Here is a 20,000-nt window from a genome sequence, read left to right on the forward strand (position 1 = left end):
ATCCCTTCGCGCCTTTTATTCCTCGCTATTCCAAACATTTCGTTTCTNCCGGTCGAATTCTCGATCGATCTCGAGAATCCCACGTGTCTCGCGTCGTTGGAATTCTCAGGGCAGAAAGGTAGAAACCTTTCCCTGTGTCATGTGAAAAATAATGACCGTTTCTCGTCCCATTTTGTCTATAACATTTAGTCGGAGATTCGCTTTCTAAATTATCCGAACTCGTGTCACTTTCGGCGAGAATTATTGTACGCGAGATAATATCGCGACAAAAAAGGAGGACAAAAGTTCTCTCGCACGTTCTCTCGTCCTAATAACTTATAAATTTTCCACGGTGTCTCGCCATCGGTGATCGTGCGAGGACGAACGTTGTACGAATCGAGTACGTAATAGGAACTGCTAGAGTCGAGACTTTCACTACGATTGACCGAAGATAGAAACGAGGAGGCGAGAGACACCTTACGAAAAATCTATCCTCGAACAAACTTTACGAAGGCGTATCATTAGAAAGTATCTCGCGTGGATGGTACCTGTCTAAACGAAACGCCAACTCACTGGCGGCAGATACAAGTGGAACAAGTAACAACGATACAACTATGTAGCTATCAATTTCTGATCGATGTGTTTCCGCGACGTTACTTAAGGAGAAATCATGTTTCCCTCTCTGTTCCTTTTTCTCTATTTTTGTCCACGACGATTTTATCACATCGACTCACTTTTCCATCGATAAATCAATTTCAAATTCGTTCCTCGTACGAACATTGGATAAATTGGATCTGAAAACGAGACAGAGATGAATCAATTATTCGTATTATTGGCATAGTTGTGACACGTGATTCCACTTACCTGTGCGTGAAAATCGAACATCTCGCTAAGGATTACGTAAAAATACGGGAAATCGGGTCGTCGTTGCAAAGGCTGACCATAGCATGGAGCGCGTATCTCTATACCCTTTCTCCTCGTCGTTCTCTGAAATCTATCGTCCAACGTTTATTTCACATTCACTCCGTATACCTTGGCCAGCGCACACGTGTTACAATTTGTCGACTATCGAAACGTGACCGGCTACTACGTCGTGGCTACTACCCAGACACGGCGCTCTCTCCTTCACCGGCATGCAGATCGATCCGCCTGTTCGCTCGATCGGTTCACCGATCATCCACCAACCAGATACGGTCACCACGTGCGTTACGTATATATATATGTGTGTATATATANAAAATCGTAAGTTCATATTTGGAAGTAGAAATATACCATACATCGACGTATAAGGTACGCGGTATCTTTTTTCGAATATTTCTCCTCTCTTTCTCCCCTCCCCTCCGCCCCTCGTTTCACACGATCTTGCTTTACATCGCGCGATATCGCATCGTGGTATATGACGCAATCGGTTTTCTAAGACCGTTCTAATTAATTTATGCGCTTCTTATACGGGTTGCTCTCTTGAATCCGATCGCTTTAACCGAGCTAAATGACCGCGCTTCGAACGCAGAACCGGCCAGCTTTTATTAGACTTAATTCGACCGGTCGTTTTAATTCGATGCGCCGACTTTGCCGGCGCGATGACACACGAAAGCCGAGTTTACCGAGCTTCTCGCGCCTCTTTCCCCGCGTTACCAGTGGTTTAAAATTATCGGGAAAATCGTCGCGTGGAAATCGATCGAAAGAACGAGGCGAACATTTTTTTTCGCGAGAAATTCGAGATCGTTGAAAAAATACGTCGACGACGAGTCGCGATCGCGAGGGGATCGAAAAGCGACGGATAATATCCTTGGAATAATAAGGATATTATGGAGAATTCGTGGATCGAGAAGGAATGAACGATCGATACTTACACTCATCGGGTACGGGCTGTGTTATCGCACTGGCAGCTCGAAACTTCGCTAAACGGCCTCTAGCCGACGACCCTGGCAGCCATTAACGAGCACGATAATCTATATAAACAGAAAAATGCCAATGTCAATAATCCTTTTCCGAGAACGAGTTCGATCGGATCGAGTCGAGCGAAAAGAAAGATGAAGGGGGGGAACGAGCTATTCGGTCGGCAATTCGATTGTTTACACGAATCTATCTGTAAGAACAAGAACGAATGCTTTTATCTTAATCCACTTGATCCAACTGCGCACGCGTGAAAAATTCTTTCCTTATATTACGTTATTACGATGACCATCGATCGATAAAATTCCCCAAGTTGAGAATGCCATTTTTGGTTCTTTTGGATGGGTTTTTATGCGAAAAAAAAAAAAGGACGAAATTTTTGCTGTGAATCCAATAACACGAGTTATCAACGAATTATTGGAAAATACGCGTCGAAGACTTTTTAAATCGAAAACTGAAAGTGATCGGGCATCGATTCTCGAAGTGGTATTGGCTGCGCATCATCGGAAACGAGAAAGTCTTTAAAAGTTAGCGGCAACGAGCGCCTCTTTCATTTGCATCTGAATCGCAGGTGAATTTTTATTCCATCCAGCTCATATTTTCCATCCTTCGTATCGTGATACGAGTGCGCGCCAACGCTGCCCGTTCCTATCAATCATCCCGGATCCCGTTGCTTGCCACCTCGAGGCTGCGTTCGAAAACTTTCCCTCCCCTTTAACCGACGTCGACACAGTGGAAAAAGGGGAAATGGAGTTTTGGTGCACCGTGGTCGGGGAAAATTTCAGTTTTCCCTTCGAGCGAGCCGAGGAATCCCGACGACGACGACGACGACGACGACGACGACGACGACGCGACGCCTCGGGCAGATGAAACGCGAAAGTGCGTCTAGACACCGAGAATCGTTCCAAAGAGAGAGTCTCTGTCACGAAAGATTTCCTTTTTCACCAATCTTCACCAAAATATTTACCTTATTCGACCAAATTATTTCACGCGAAATGCGATACACAATTTTTCATATTTTGTCGTTTCTGCGTCGAGGTGAAAGTGGATAAGTTGATTCTTTCTTTTTTCCTTTTTCTCTCTCTCTCTCTCTCTTCTCAACCGAAAATGCAGCGGACTTACGAAATTGCGTTTGGAGAAAGTGACTTGGCGAAGACGAAACATCCGATCCCCTCCGCGAGACTTTTTTAAAAGTCTCTCTAAGTGTTTCTGGCATGGCCGAGCAACGATCGACGAAACGATTCGACGAAACGACGACAGTGGACGATAAATGCACCGACGTATTATGCACCACGTTGCTTGGTTACACTGCACACACCGTGGAACGCGACCAGTTTGGTCGAAGCAACGTAAATCGTCGCACTGCGACACACAAGTTTACGTGGGCTTTTAAAACACGGGAAAAGAATTCGTCGTGATTGAAAAATAACCTCGTTATTATCGGCAAATTAATGGCGGGAAGATAAAAACGGGCGATTAAAGCGAGTAATATTCACGATAAAAATAAAACGCACTAAATCCTCACGAATAGAAGTCGAGGTGGAAAACAGACGCAATATTACATTTTCGTAAATTTAAAGACGAAAGCGAATTGCGAACGTGTATGAAATCATATTTCTCTCGACGAACGACACGATTCCATTCGCATTCGTGATATTGTGGTAGGAAATTTTAGAATTAGAACGAAAATAATTAAAATAATGACGCAATAAAAAAAATCGAAATTAATATACACACGGCGCATGCCTGTGTTCTAAATCCCTGCGATATTAAAAAAGAAGAAAGAAAAAAAAGATTTGATCGATTTTCAGACGAGAACTAAAAACTTCACAAAGTTGTCAACGTGGAAATTTAGTTCCAAGTAAGGATTATCGTGATCAGCGAACCGTACACCTCTCTCTCTTTCTCTCTTTCTGCGTTCCACCAGTCTCTTTTTGCTTCATTTCGTGATGAATTTTACCGCTAATTGACCTTTGCCGATGACGTTGTCTGGCTCGTGCTGGCCACGATTCCAAGAAAGTCCACGGCGAGAGTTCGATACGATCCAACCGATACGACCGTTCCCTCAAAAGAACAGGACAATAAATTGCGCGAAAGTTGAAGTTAACGCGGGTACGTCGACCTCCGCAACGATCGATCGTGTATCTCCAGGCTGTGTACTTAAAGGTGCACGCACACCGATGCAAAGGTCTTGTTGCAACAGTACGGATCGATCGCCTCCAACAGAATAGGCCAATCGTTCGCGATTGTTGTTGAAAACCTGCTTAACAGCCGGCCAGAAATTTCCCCGATTTCGCAATATTTCGAAAGGAAACATGATTTAATTCGTATTGGAGAAGCAGACAACTCGTAGATATATCGCGTGCAAAGATTTATTCCCAAGTTTTCGGCGCTTTTCGTACAGGCACGAACGATGATATACCGTTATAACACGTTCGCCACGAGTAGATTTTCGCCGGAAAGTTGGCCGACGCACGCCCGACCGAACGAAATTTTAAGATTCTGCCGGAAACTCGCGCGACCGCAGCGGATTCCAGCCATTGCATCGGCTCCGGTCGTGCTGACGTTTTGTAAACATCGCGTTGCACGATGCAGAAAAGGACTGACGCTGTAAAACCGACGAACAAGCGAAACTCGAACCAGAATCGGCGCTATTCTATTTTCGTATGTAACCGAGTATATGTAACGTAACTTGTTCCTGCGAAATATGTTTCGATGAAAAAATCAAAAAATACCGAAAAACTGAGAGAACGCGCGAGGAACGATCGAATGGAAAGCGAGGATCGATGGAAGAAGAACGCGGAGAACGGTAAACCGTGCGAATTTCAGAAAGCAAGAAAAGAAACGACCATCATTTTCTCTGCTTGTTTTCTGCGCTCCATGCATACGTGCGCGCCGAGCAAATTATAGAGGTTACCCTTCCACATTTACCATCGCGCGGCGACCATTAGGACGCGGTCGAGACTTCTCGATCGATTCGCCTAAAATTACGCGAAAGACGCAGAGAGGAAGGATCGAGAGAAAGGAAGAAACCGTTGGAGAAGCTGTTTCCTATGAACGCGTAATTGCGACCGCTCGATAATTCGAGAGATGCGTAAATTGGTTCGATGGAGAGGCATTTAAAGTTCATCAACCGAAACGATGATATCGATGGATGGGTAGATTGGTATCGTAAATGGATATTATTATGATATCGTTGTGAAATGAAATCGAACAACGGTAATCGTGTTCAAGCAGTGTCTCGAGTAACGACGAGCCGGAAACCGCAGCGAGATATTAGAACTCCGACTGCCTGATTACGAGTCAACAACTATCACTTTGCAACAACTATTCCGTTAATATTGCCAAGCGAAATTCACAAGCGCTTGCGCGAAACGCGATTCGATTAATCATCGCTTTATCGTTTTATTTTCGATTTAAAACAGAGATTAATGAAGGAACAAGACAATTTGTTGCAACATTCGCGTCGAAATAAAGAAAATGATCGGATGTTTAATTTCTCGGTAATTGTACAATTTTTTTGAAAAAACACGCTCGTGCGAAGTGAACGAATAGGATAAATATCGTGAATAAAATCGATAATAGTTGGAACGGCGTGGATGCGTCACCAAATCGATACGAAATTCTTGGAGGCAGAAATCACGATATCCGGTCTGTTGTTAAAGTGCGATACCGAGTTATGCGCGCCTGTATCCACGCGACGCGTTAACTGTCGTTCGCATTTTTCATCTGGCATCTTGGAACGAAATCCTCTGGCCGAGGCGAGCCACGTTCGAAGGACTCGTTATTGCCTTGCACGGATTAACGCGACGTTTACAATTGGAAAAAAGGAGGAAAAATATATGGCCAGTGTAGATAAACGGATAAAAGATTGTTCGACTTGTTATCTGTTCGATAAAATTCCCACGAAGCTTCCTATTTTTTTTTATTATCTCTCTGTCGTAATTATTTTATTCCGACATTTATCCCATTGGAATATTTTCCTTTTTTTTTTTTTTTTTACACTACGTGATGCATTATTCCAATTTCGCGCAATATCGTGCCGAGCTAATATTTTACGTATTGATTGAAACGCAGGACGCGTCACGACGAAAAATCCGAAAGGTTCGACAAAGAGAGCACCTATCATTTTCGCAAGCAATAAAACTGTCCCCCATTAGCGAAGGATGCAACTCCTATTTTTATCTATCTCCGTGACTCGATATACGTTATCGTTATCTGTAATAAGACAACCGAGAAACGAGCTAAACGAGCGAGAGCCAGCCAACTTTCAAGGCTGCACTTGTGCAGGATGTAAAATTAAGGTGCAAAAAACAGGATGAAAAAAGATCAGCGATGAAAGCGTTGCGCAGTACATTTATCCTTTTTCCTCTCTGCACAAGTCAGACATTCACGAGAGGCATCGATCTTTGGGGTCTAGAATGGGGTCTAGCAATCGAGTAAACGACGATCGACCGAAAGCGACTTTTTCCGAAGTGGAGTCTAATTTCGTTTAGAGAATGAAAATTCTCATAAAAGATTTCATAAAATTTCTCGATCATTCAATTTTTCTTCAAAGAACGAATATGTTTTTGTTTAAAATAGACGTGAATATTGGTCTATTTTAAATCACTGACATCAATTTCGTTGTACGTAAATTCATATGAAATATTTTAAAAATGAGCTACGTTTAAAAACGTCAAAGTAATATTCATTAATCAATATTCATTAATATTCAGTAATATTCGTTAATAATTTGTGACTTTTTCAATTAATGTTTCATGGAATAAAAGCAACCACGTACCAAGCACGAATTCTTGGAACTAAATATTGGCTTTTGTTAATTTTTTTTTTCGGAAAATCGACGCGTATTTTTAAAAACGAATTGAACAAATGTTCACGACCAAAGTGGTGAAGTTGTTTAATTACTTGTCAAGAACCAAAATGATGCATCACTCATGATATACATAAATTTCACGGCGAACGAATCATCAAATTTGACCCAAAAACAAAATTCATTATCACCAGGAAAATATTGCCTGGTCTGATTCGATCCTCTAAATAATTTTGATCCTACTAATACACGATAGCCTTCGATAGAAAATCGCCACGAACATAATTCGATTTCGCATATCGTATCCCTGGTGACGTATCTAAACCGAATGTTTAGTTTACCGCGCTTTTGTTTACCATGTTGTTATATTTTTCAGAGTAATGCTGCTCGAATAAATGGCAACGTAGTAAATAAGATAAAGGCTGAATTAAAATTTAAAAATCTTCACTCCATTAGTTTCGCTGTAATTTTGCTCGCAATATTATAATATTAGCTATAATTAATCGAACTAAATCACGAATCGTATTCGTACTCTTAGAAATATTAATTATCTTCGATCGAGTGTCATAAACAGAATTCCTTGAACGCGATTCACATTCAAATGACATGACGCGGTACGATGACGAGACACAGCGGAACTTTCCTATCGACCGTGAAGAACATACGTGGCAACAGAGAGAGAGACTTTTTTTTCTCTCATGTATCTCCATTCATCTCGAGATGATTTTATTTTCGGTCGATCAAAACGAAACGGACATATGCACGTGCGAAATAACTCTAATGCCAACAGAGTTCGTGGAACATAGGTGTTTCCATGCGACACACGTCCACTGGCAAAAGCGACGCTCCCAACACGAGATATATGGGTTCCGCGAGGAAAATATGCGGCCATTCATCCGACGAGAATGACAATGAACGAATGAAATCACGTCCACGTGTTTCTACCCGGCTAATCGACTTCGTTTACCTTCGTAGCTCATGGAGAAAAATCTCGAGATAACGTGCTTTCGTATGCTATCTGAACAATTACGTAAGGCTTCCAATCGTGTTCGAGAAATATTTTTCTGTTCCGTAGAACGATTTATTTTGCGATTGTATATGCGGAGAAACGACAATTTGAAATATACGTGGATCGATTAGCACGTCAAATTCGCGGACAGAAAACAAATGTTTCTTTGGCAAAAAAGAAATATATATTGAAAATATGCAGATGATATCTATAATAGTAAGTAAATGACCTGACGTCATGCCTAGGCCTTGAAACGAGCGAACTCTTGTAAGGGTCTCGACTCGGAGTGGGGACAAGGCGATAATACTTTCGAGCGAGACGAAGCATTGAAGCGACGATATTCGATCTGAAATCTCTTTCTCTAAATAGATTCTTTAGAAATTTGTGTTATACCTGGCTCATCTTCGAGAATCTTCTCTTCGCGAATACAATAAGTAGGTATTACATCTCAAAACATCTGTACTGACTGCATTGTGCATTTTGCGAAATGGCAAACTGCTGTAATGTAACCGGTGTCGCGAAAGCTACACTCTTGTAAAATATATGGTGGGTTTAAGATAATAGTATGTGCTCGCCTCAGCTATGGATTTCGAAGCTGGCGTGCAGCTACCTTTGTACCCGGCTATCAAACTGATGTAAGATTTGTGCGCTTTCAGATAAAACCGCGTTCGACTTCGAAGGTGATTCCTCCTGTTTCGACGATCGAAAAGAGCTTGTTCCCGAGCTCGCTATCTCGCGTGATTCACGATCGTCGACGGGCTATTTTCCACGCGAAGGCCGTTTCACATGCGTTCGAATCTCGCTTTTGGAACGCTCGATGAACACTATATTCCCATATGGAATGGATTTAACGACAAATAACGCATATAACATAATACGGAGGGGAGAATCTCTTGTATAACGCCTCTGTTTATTTTACTTCGTTCGATCGAATCTCCCTTTCCTGTACAAATTTCATTTTATGTGCGATACGGGCGCATCGTACACGAATCCCAGGTAGGTAAAGGATCGCGAATGTTTACACGTTCGCAGCTCTAAACGCGATTGGAACGAGGCTTTCCACGATCCTGAACGGTTCGTTTTAGCTGACGCTATTCGGAAAACATCCACTGCATTTTGTATCGTGTGCCTCTACGTGCTCGCGAGTCGAATCGATGATACTTTTGTCTCGAAAGTCGATACCTGGTTTCTATATGCTGATTATACGCTCTTGAAATTGCACAACACTGCTCGTTGCCAAAACATCACGATCTTTCAACTTTATTCTTTTATTTACTTATTTTTTTCTATTTTTTCGACGATATTATCGTTATTAATAAAGAACATAGTCCAATGTAAACAGAAATACACTCTTCCCACCTTGAATTCAATCTCGTTGAGATATTTCTTTTCGTTTTTCGTCTTTGCTCGAACGATCATCAGTTTATTCGTGGATCAGTGACACTAACGACTTAATTGAAAAAATAAAATAACGACCGAAAATAAAATACCGTACGAATCAAACTGCGCGAAATTCAAACAAAAAAATGTAAATAAGTATCCGTTACAAACGGATTTAGAAAAATCGATATTTCATCGCAAAGAATAATATTACGTGCATTTTAAAAACATAATAATTCTAAAAATCATAACATCTAATGTTACACGCCTCGACTAGGTTAAACACGGATCCAACGGTCACGCACACAGGCGCAAGATTAAGTACGGGACAGGATCCAACACAGAACAATTTTACCTGGTCGTGTTCTATGCTGACTGGACTAACTAACTAACTGGTTCCGAACACTGGCCAAAATTTAAATTCCATGAAAACAGCTAACACGCGAGTGAAAACGTAAACACGAGGTCTCGTATACGTCGTTGGGAGAATGGTAACAAGCCAACGATGATACTGTATGCTTGAATATATCATTCTTGGAAAAAAAAAAAAGAAAATCCATTACGAAATCAAAAGTTTTGCCAATAGAGATTTTGCAAGAGACAGTATTTGTCCTGTAAAAATTTAGTTCGTGAAGATTTTTAATGCGACAGAGTTCTTTCGTATGCATTCGTGAGTCTTGAGAGTGTGTAGAGGGAAGCAGACGTCCTCGACGCGACGAGTACGTTTCTGGAAGCTACCAGAGAGATCGCCTAATTCTGTCACCGATGCTGAACGTTACACGGCAGCTCTGCTAGTAAATATGCCGAATGTACTATATCTGAGTAAACGACATGCAGACACGATAACGCGGTATCCCAAGGAAACGAGCATCGAGTAACGTGTATTTCGTTTTTAAACGAAAAATCTCGATTTAACGACGAAAAAAATAAACGAGAAAATGTTGTACGAAATAATACGAAAAATATCAACGTTCAATCGAATGAAGTTTCAATTTCTCTTTAAAAGATGGAATAAAAGAGAAGCCCAATACCAATGAAAGTCGCGTAAATTCGTTACCAGGAAAAATACATCGATAGCTATTTCGAAACAAAGAGAAGCATCACGTCCTGCGGAGTAACATACAGGAAGTACGCGGAAGAACGTTGGCATGTCGTGCATGTCCTCGTTCATGGAAATCGCGATTTCGCTTCTAGCAGTCCCATCGATTTACCTTTTATCCTCGTACAACGCGAGTCAGCGTGTTTTATCGACTATGGCCACGACGACGTTTCGACGATCGACACACTGTCCGTGTTACCTAACGACGAAACGATCTCACCCGTTTCGATTTGCGAAACGTGTTTGTAAACGAACAAGAGTGACACCACGGTGAACAGACGAAGCTTATAGGAACGACGTTCGACACGTTGCGGACAGAAGGCCGTTTTACACTGACCCCCTGCCACTGGAACTTCTACGTATAACCATCGTCTACGTCCTGCCACGGTTGCCATGTTGCGTGCTTGCCTGTGTGTGCGTTGCCTATAGTCTGCTCACCGCCGGTGTGCATGCCATCGTAAGTGTCAGGTTCTCCCACGGAACTGTATACACTGAAACGCTTACGTAGTTACGACAAAGAACTTTGAATTCTCTTCTTTGTACGCGTGCCTCCATATTCGAAGTTCCTTCGAGTCGAGAAGAAACCGTTGTCCTATGACGATCGAGAAAGATCGAGAAAGAAGAAAAAAATTCGAACGGTTTAATAACGGAAGTTTAATAATGGAAAATTTTTCAATAGAATCGTTAATTCAACCGGAACAATGTATGAAAATAGATCGATATAGGAGTGGGGATTCTCGTATCGTGATTCTGATCAACACTGCTATTTTACGATTTATCGTTTGAGAAATGACAATGCTTTTGACTCGTTATGTAAGCAGCTGATAAGTAGACAATTTTGAGGTAGGTGAAGAAGAAAGATTTGAATGAAGATAATCTAATCTTTGCAGAAAAGGTATATAATTAATAGATTATTAGAGGAAAATGTAAGCCATATTGTGAGATTAAAGAAGATTGGAAATCGGCCAATCGGAAATTAGAATTGGCGATAAAATTTCCACGAGGTTACGCGTAATTACGTAATTCGTTTTTCACTTATTCACTAATAAATAACCATGTTTATTCTACGAGTTCACGTTCACGGTTGATCGAACAATCTTCCACGGGCTGAAACCGATGAATGGGAATGTGAAACAGTGCTATACGAGCTTATCGCGAAAAATATATATGTATATATACATGTATATATATATATTCGAAAACACGCTACAACGGTTCTCAATTAATCGAAAAATAGAATTCCATCAAAAAATCACGCGTGGCGCGATAAGAGGCGAGTCGAATTCGATTATTTGCGATCTCCATTCGCGATTTAGATAATATTATTGACGTCATCAAATTGCATCTCTTCTCCAAAAATATTATTATTATTAATATTTGCTTCTATATCCTTGCATTAACATACACCAGTCCTGATTTGATTAACATTATCGCTATTCTCGGTTCGTAATACGCAATCGTTTTTTCAAGATCATCACGAGCAATATGTTTTCGAAGATCGATCGTTTTTCGAGAGAAGCGAGCAGTTGCTCGTTCGAAACTTGCGAAACGAATCGAGCACGAGACGAGCAAATCCGTTCAATCCGCAATAATTCTCTTTGCGAATCGATTTACGACGTTATGACAAACGACGGGAAACACGAGAAGATCGAAGATCTCGCATTATCTTTAATCGCCTCGAATCATACTTACGTAAAATTCCCTTATAGTCCCAGACGACTGGGTTACGTAACGATCACTAATTTGTTTCTCGATCTCGGCTACGAGTTTAACGCGACGAAGAAATCGTGTCACGACATATTTCGAAATTCCTCACAATATAATATAACGATCGCATCGTGTTCGCTCGTGTAACGTCACTTGGCCGAATCGATAGGCCGTGAATCATCGAGGGTTGGACGAAAAACCGACCGATTTTACCTTGGTATCGCGCAACGCGTTAATACTAATGGCTCGTAATTAAATTTCAAAGGCAGTGTATTTGGTGGATACGACGTGAAATTATCACTGTCGCGCACAGTAGATACGCGTTTAGATACGCGTGGAAGGGGGAAAAAAATATAGAAGAGAAGAAAAAAATAGAGGAATCGGAGAGCAGGAGAGGGGGAAGAAATATCTATCGTTGATTCAATTAATATTATCGCGAAATATCGCGAGCGTCGTTAAAACATTTCATTGACGAAACGAAATTTACGCGATGTTTTACACATTTTGCAAACACGGATCACCGTACGCCGTGCTCATAATTCATCTGTTACGATGATAGTCACTCGCGGGCCCAAGATGAACGGAATCCTCGGTGAATAAGTCACGTCCTCGCCTCGTTACCGGGACACTTTTGCGTCCTCTCTTCGGTGTGACTCGACCGCGAACACTTAACCCACTTGCGTGGCATACATTTCAACAAAAGTTTATCAACGCGATAACGCGAATCATCGGTTTATTGTCTCAGACCCGCGAAACTCGTTATCATTGTTCGATGCCATTATCAAGTCATCGGTATTAATACATTTACTTTCTACAAACATTTCTATACGTATTATTACGTATCGCGGTTAACGTACAATTATTTCTCGTTCGATTAAATCCCCCTCCGTTAAAGTTAATTTTTTTAAAAGCTTGCCCGATTCGGTAATCTTAATTCAACGAACCAATTGAAGAAAATGAAGTTAAACGCGCCATTCTTGCCAAGCTGTCCACCATGATAAATGAACCTTGGTATTCACGATTAAAATCTTAGCTTCCATTTAAACGACATCTGTTCGCTATTTCCTTAATTCAAAATTCTCGTCCGTTAAGATAATAATTATAATACACGAAATCTGAATTACGATCAATGGTAGAATAACGATACCTAATTTGATCTAATTTAAAAAAAATCCAATTCTAGGGAATGTGTAATGTAAATTGTTGTGTAAATTATACGGGGAGGAGAGGATTTCGTTCCATCGACGAATCGAAGCCAGTCTCCCTCTTCGTTCCAATCGAGATCACGGCGTTTCATGCAAATGGCCGAAGATTTGTCAGAGCGCGGGGTCTATTTTCAATTACCAAAATCTGGAATGGCTTCATCCTCGCGAGAGGCGGCGTCATACGAGGCCCTGAATCTCTCCCGGGATCTTCCCCGTGGCGCTTTGGTAATTTACATACGATTAATCTTGATCACTGCTCCGCCACCCTCCTCCGTCGAGACCCTCCGTCTTCGCAGGCGAAACGACGAGAGGCTGGCACAGGCCCATGATGGATCGTTACATTCAGGTTATACCGCGGGATAAATTCTCGTCGAAACGAGGATCGATCTAATTAGACAGTCCCCGCGGATGCCGTATTCACCTCGAATTCAAAGGATCCACGTATAGATTTTCCTTTCGCCAATCGCCACGCCAAGTGGTACCTTCGAAGAACCCGAAATCGGATAACAAAATTTCGTCCCATCCTTGATGTAGAAAAATATATGGTTCACGGTTGGACGACACGACGAGGAGGGGTGATCGAAGAGCGATTGCCAAAAATCGGGAGCAATGGTGGAAAAGGCGGCGATGTAGGTCGTTAATTAAAAACGGGGCGCATATAATGACGAGTGTCGTGAACGGTTGACAGATCGCGCACGTTTTCACAGAATTTCCGAGCTGCGAGTCTGGCAACGGATGAATCGACGAAATTAGACGCAGTTCTATCGGCGCGATGCAGAGACATTGGCAAACCGAAAGCGGATTAAACTGGTTTTCGCGTACGCCGCGTGTTTCCCGCCCAAGTTGAGAGAAGCCGCGAAGAATCGGGTGCCAAGTCACGCCTTTCCAACCAAATTAATCGTTCGTTGTGCCGAGCTCGGCCTAACCGCGGCTTCGAAATTGAATTAAACCTTTCCCCCCCCTTCCCCTCTCTGTTCGGTGATGGATCGTTATGCCTACGCGGCCCGAGCTCACCTCGTCTCGAGACATATTCGGCGGATTGATCTAATTAGACAATCCTCTCCAGTCGATGGAAGGGTGGAGGAAATTGATTGAATCACCCTAACCCATCGAGAATCGACGATGCCGCACAATATTCGATCGAGACGGGATCACGTTCTCGAGAACCGAGACGTGTTCTAATCAACCAAAGCGGTTTACGTCGATCGGTTTTCATAGGTCGGTTTCTTCGCCGCGAGAATTGATTGGAACACGTGTATTCCATGGATCATAGGTTGATACAACGCATCCTCTATACGGGTTCTTCTATAGCGTCGACGTGTCTGCCTCGTTATTTTTCCGTTCGCGTTCCTTCCGTCAAGCCAAGGACGGAACAGATATAAAACGCTTTACTCGTTGATAAGATAGAGAATATATCACTCGCGAAATAATCCGATCGTGTCGTTTAAATATTCTGAAAATATTTTCCCCGCGTCGAAAGGCCATCCGTTTCCATCGAAAGATCTCGGATTCCTCGAGGATCCAGTATTCGAGGAATACGTTCGAACGGTTCACAGCTCCCTCTTTCCCCTCGTGTAGGTATATATTCGCAGTCTGGTTCGACGAATTTCGCTCAAACCCCCCCCCCTCCCTCCCTCCCCAAATTTTCCGTACGATGAAGCTCTCGAATCCACGTGGATAATATTTTCGTTGCAGCAAGGCGACGATCGAGAAGTTAAACGAGAATCTACGAGAGAGGAAAGGCGCGGGGGTGGCCGAATAAATTCGACCCGTTTCAATTTCCGATAGCAATGGCGGCGTCGTTCCTCACCTTTCCTCCACCCTCCCTTTCGCCTATACCTTTCCCGCCCCATACCCCATAACGCGTCAGAGGCCACGTTTACTCTCGTTTCGCCCTCTATGAATTATTCGTACGGAACAACGGTTTTGCCGTCATAATTTTCCTTCCAACGTTGCAGCTTGATCGTTAACTCTTCCCGTCCCGTATCCCGAGAAACGATTTTCGAGACTGAATTCTCATAAAGTTACCGTTAATTTGCGATAATTAGCTTTGACAATTCGATTAAAAACTGCTTTCAAAAATTATCGATCTGTAATGCACGTATAATAGTTCGATATAATAAAATTTAATAGAGATAAAAGAAAATTATAGAGCGTAACAAATAATATATAAGAGAGCGATGGAAATAAATTATATAGTTCTATCTCGATAAAAATCGATGTTGATTTTATCAAAAGTACATTTTTTTTCAACCCGATATTTTTAATGCTAAAAGAAGAGGAAAGGAAAGGAAAAAAAAAAAAATAATAATATTCGAGTCGAAAAAGGAATGTAACTTCGCATAATTGAACGGGAAAACATGTTGATTTAATCAGAGTAAATAAAAAACTTGTGACCACGCCGAAGCAATTTATAATCGATGCGTCAGAGAAGCACCGCACGTTGGAAGTGTCGCGCGAGATAAATCAGTCCCCAGCTCCATCGAGTCTGCCGAATTATCTGATAACAATGAGTAACAGGGATGCGCGAGAGCGTGTCTTTTAAATTCTCTTCTACCCGATAACACGCGCGCGTCACGCCAATTGATCTCGATCGCGATATTTTCGCCTGATAACGGAATTTCGAGCGTTCGCGCTTCGATCTTGTGCCGCGAAAGAGAAAGAGAGAGAGAGGAAAAGGATGGCAGGCTCGTAACTAAGCCGCAACGAAGGTAAATAACATTGGGAAATTAAATCGTTTTCGACTGATTTTCGAGTTGTTAAACGGCGGTTAACCGTTCGAGCGCGTATGACGGAAAGATCGATAAACCAGACTCGATCCTTGGACCGAGCAATTTCTCCGCAAGTGTCACGCGCCCGGCGAATTTTTCCACGAAAATTATTCGAATCGATTTCCTCGCGTGGACAAATGGCTGGTTTTTGCATGGATTACGACCGTGTTTCGCGCGGTTTCCATTTAAAAGCTATTACACAGCGCCAGGCCAGGTTTATACACGGTCGACGACATCTGTCTCTTTTGAGAAAACACAGTTTTCAGCCATCTGGATTCCGGATGGTTAATTTCACAGTAGCCAACCCTCCGTCCGCTCAGGTTTAAGGTTACAAATCATTTTCGAAAGATCACGTAAATCTTGAGTTTGACGAAACCTTTTTGTCGATAATTCATTCGGGCTCGCTCCATAGAAATGTCACGAAAGTATACCAAATATACCTGTGTCTTCCTTCCTTGGATCCTTAGCTTACACGGGATGCAAGGATAATGCGGACAAAAGATATTGAAGAGGTTAAGATTTTCTTTTTCCAGAGATTTTTTTTCGATGATGATTGCAAACAAGTTAGCATAACCTGTCAAATGAAACCTGTCTTTTTTTAAGATAATAAATAAATAATCACCAAAAAAACGTAAATTTTATATCACACAACGATTATAACGATTCGAAAAACGAGATCATTATCCATGATAAATAAAAAAAAAAGAAAAGAACAACGCTTTGAGCGTTCACGACACTGGAAACGAGATCCACGATATCCCACGATGTGGCAAAGTTGGAGAGTCGAGACGACCTCTTTCGAGATTAACCCTCTCTCGACTTAAGTCTTGTAACTTATCGTCACCGGATGAAGATGCTCGAAGAACGTTGATAACGGAATGGTCTCTCGTGTCACCAAGTCTCCCCTGTAATCCCTCTCTATAAATGCATCCGATGCATTGTGTGTGCACTGCTTGCTGGATACCTGGAACACCAAGATATTTCCTGCAGGCATTCGCATTCCGTCACGTTTTGCTATTTCTCGATTGTTCAAAAATTTGAACAGAATATTATTATCCGCGCTATTTTCAAGCATTCAAGAATCACATAGTATATATAATTTACATATCGTATCGAGTAGAAAAAGCTTTAATTACCTTTATAATTATAATTTGCCATTGACTTGTACACGAGATATTTTTCTTAACGTTTATAAACCGTGAATGCATTCATTCCACGCATACTTCGTGCGTAATTCGTAATAATAAATTACGTCTATTCCTCATCGATAAATAATTTAACCAAATCGAATCCAATATATAAGAGATTCCTCGAGAAAAAGATACGAAACGCATAACGGAAATAAATGGAGAAGAGAGTCGCGTAAAAGAGATGAACGAGTTATACGTACGATACGAAAGAAAAAAAGAAACGATCGAATTTTCGACTCACCTTCGCTAAAAACTTCTCCGCGATTATCTTTGAACCACCTTGTATACGGCGTTGATCGTTCAATTGGACCAAGTATGTACGTAACCGACGACCGTTTATTCACGTATCGAATAACGTTAATACCGTGAAAGATTTTTATTGATCGATCGGGCGCGTCAAACGGTCGAGCCAAGCTCGAGGAAGGAATGAATTCTTCCTCAAGGTAGCTTGGTGGAAGAAAACGGCGGATTCAATTGTTTGGAATCGGGTCGAAAACGTCCCCTCCGAGAAATTTGAGCGGGGGCCCGGTTTGCACTCGGTGCACGCGCGCCACGGCCACGCACGCCCACGTTTTCTTGCGTCGTTGCGAGGTAAGGACGGCGCGGTATATTCCGCGAACGTAGCCCGAGCGCATCTGCAAATGACAGCAGTTGTTTCCAAGTTTAACCGAAACGCTGTTGTACGTAGCCGGTTTTCCGATTCGCTCGCTCGCGTGTATATTCGCGCCAATTTCCCACGGTAAAACGGTCGGAATAATTTCGCGCCCATTACTTCTGCCAGTCTCCGGGAGGATTCCCAAATCTGGCACCAATTTCGGCCGAGAGTCGGTCTCGAGACCGATCGAGAAATTCCACTTCTTTCTCTCCCTCTTAGAGAAGAAAATTTATTCCATCGAGAGAGAGAGAGAGAGAGAGAAACGGAACGCCGTTACTTTTAAATAGGATAAATAGGAAAGTAGGAAATCGAGATAAAGAATAATCGTGGCCTCGAGTTTTCCAGCATCGTTCTTCCAACCAAAGAGTCGCCCCCTCGAACGATGCGTTTAAACGGCATCCTTTCGCATCGATTACACGCAAATTGATGGCAAATTGACATCGTTACGATACGGGGAGTTCAAACAACATCGATCATCGATCCATCATTCTGTCGGCCGTTGTTAAGAACGCGGATAATTTGTCTATTTCGCGGATCAGTTTCGAAACTAAAGACCCATTACGGGTCTCGACGAGGTTGAGAGATTAAGGGATCCAATTTAATCGAGTCGATCGTTTCCTTTATTAGCGAGGATTATGTAGGAAGTTGATGCGGTCGCAAAATATCGCGATACGCGAATATCGAGGTAGGTGATTCCTTCTCCCTCTTATATTCTTGCGTACGAGAGATCGTAGAAAGCTCGTACGAAACGTAACCTAAATGGGATTATTCCTGGAAATTTAGTTAGAACGATAATTGCAACGATCGATTAACGAACGAAAGTAACTCGCGTAAAAGCAATTCGATTAGAGAGCAGTCTTTCGCTGCTGGAACAATTAAATATCCAATAATTTCACTAGCGATCAATTTATGAAATTATTAATAAGCCCTCGTATTGCGTGATTAATTTCCCTTCTTCCAACGTGCACGTATTTAATCATTACTCCGGTATTTATACCACGATTATCACTCGTTTCGAACCAATTGTTTAAAACAATTACTTTATCCTCGCTCGTTTCGTTCAATCACCACCGTACGGATACGGAGGAGGATTAAAGATTCGAGAGGATTTGAGATTTGAGACGCGAACGGAACGAAAAATTGGACGAGAGACGCGAGCGGAGAGCGCAAACCGGTTTCGTACCGAGGACGAAAATTTCTGGCGCGCATGCTCGATCGAGAACTATATAAATCGTTGGACGCGCGCCATCCCCGATTATTCGATTATTCGATCGTGTACGCTCTTTCGATCCCAATTTCTCCCGTTATAAAGCACAACCTTATGGCCTCGTCTCCGGCTCTGGAGATGAAAACTCGTTGCCGTGCAAATGGAATCGATAAATCGTCTCGTTCGTATTTAAATCCCGGCCGCGCCATTCGTGAAATTCCTCTCGTTCCTTCCTCCTGAGAGATTAATTCAAGATCAACTGCCTCTAATTCCCCATTCTTCTTGCAAAGTAGAGAATCAGGCCGAGCTAATAACGTGTCCTCCTGTATCGAGCGAAATCGATGAGACTTAATCCCTGTCCTCGCTTCTTTTTTTTCCCTCCCCTCTTCTTCAAACTCCCTTCGCCCGGTATCCCGAGTCCCGTCACGTAACCAATTCGATCCGAGTGCCCCTTAATATTCGCGTTAATTCGAGCCGGATTCTCGATCAATCCTGTCGATAACGTCGATACGAATTTAAGTTTGTTTGAATCGTGCGTATATCTTCCCCTTGGTTCGTAATCAGAGGACGATGGAAAAAGAAGAAGAAGAAGCAAGTGAGGGAGCAAGTTTCGAGAAAAGAATCGATTTTAAGAACGAATATTGTTGGAATATTGTTGTCGCGCAATTACGTAGAGAGTATGTATTGGAATTAATGAGAGTGGCGGATAAGATTCTACGTGAATAAATAAATAAATATAGGATATTTTTTTAACCTTTTGATCGACTTTTTCTCGATCAGATAGACGGTTATTATTATATGCAGAATAAGAAAAATGTACATATCGTAGAGAAAAAGTAATTTTCAAATTCAATTTTCTCGAAAACTAATTTTCAAGTGAAAAAAAATTATTCTATTATACGTTAGATTGTTGCCATTACTTTTTCTCGATCAGAGAGAAGGTTATCCTTATATGTGGAACGCACACGATAAGCAAAAAAATACACATCGTGGAGAAAAAGCGTAATTGGCGAATTTTCAAATTCAATTTTCTCGAAAACTAATTTTTAAAAAAGATCACTCTCTATATTATTATACATTTGTTATTGT

At 41.9% G+C, this 20,000-nt stretch overlaps 1 protein-coding gene and 1 long non-coding RNA gene across 2 annotated transcripts in view; one reads left to right on the plus strand and one right to left on the minus strand.

The window, feature by feature from the left end:
* LOC102673741 (multidrug resistance protein homolog 49) overlaps positions 1 to 1,183 on the minus strand; it is a gene marked incomplete at its 3' end in the record, with an annotated part of 47,045 nt that extends 45,862 nt beyond the window's left edge. Inside the window, exons 1-2 of the mRNA XM_031513629.1 lie at positions 844 to 1,183; positions 528 to 773 (exon numbers count right to left, since the gene is read on the minus strand). The remainder of the gene's footprint in view (positions 1 to 527; positions 774 to 843) is intronic.
* Positions 1,184 to 6,599: 5,416 nt separating this feature from the next.
* Positions 6,600 to 12,255, plus strand: LOC116186421. The gene is made up of 2 exons (XR_004151409.1): positions 6,600 to 8,131; positions 8,354 to 12,255. It is a non-coding gene; the product is annotated as an uncharacterized LOC116186421 (long non-coding RNA).
* Positions 12,256 to 20,000: the final 7,745 nt, after the last annotated feature.

Source organism: Apis dorsata, unplaced genomic scaffold (assembly GCF_000469605.1).
Source record: "Apis dorsata unplaced genomic scaffold, Apis dorsata 1.3 scaffold_683, whole genome shotgun sequence".
Classification (NCBI taxonomy): Eukaryota; Metazoa; Arthropoda; class Insecta; order Hymenoptera; family Apidae; genus Apis; species Apis dorsata.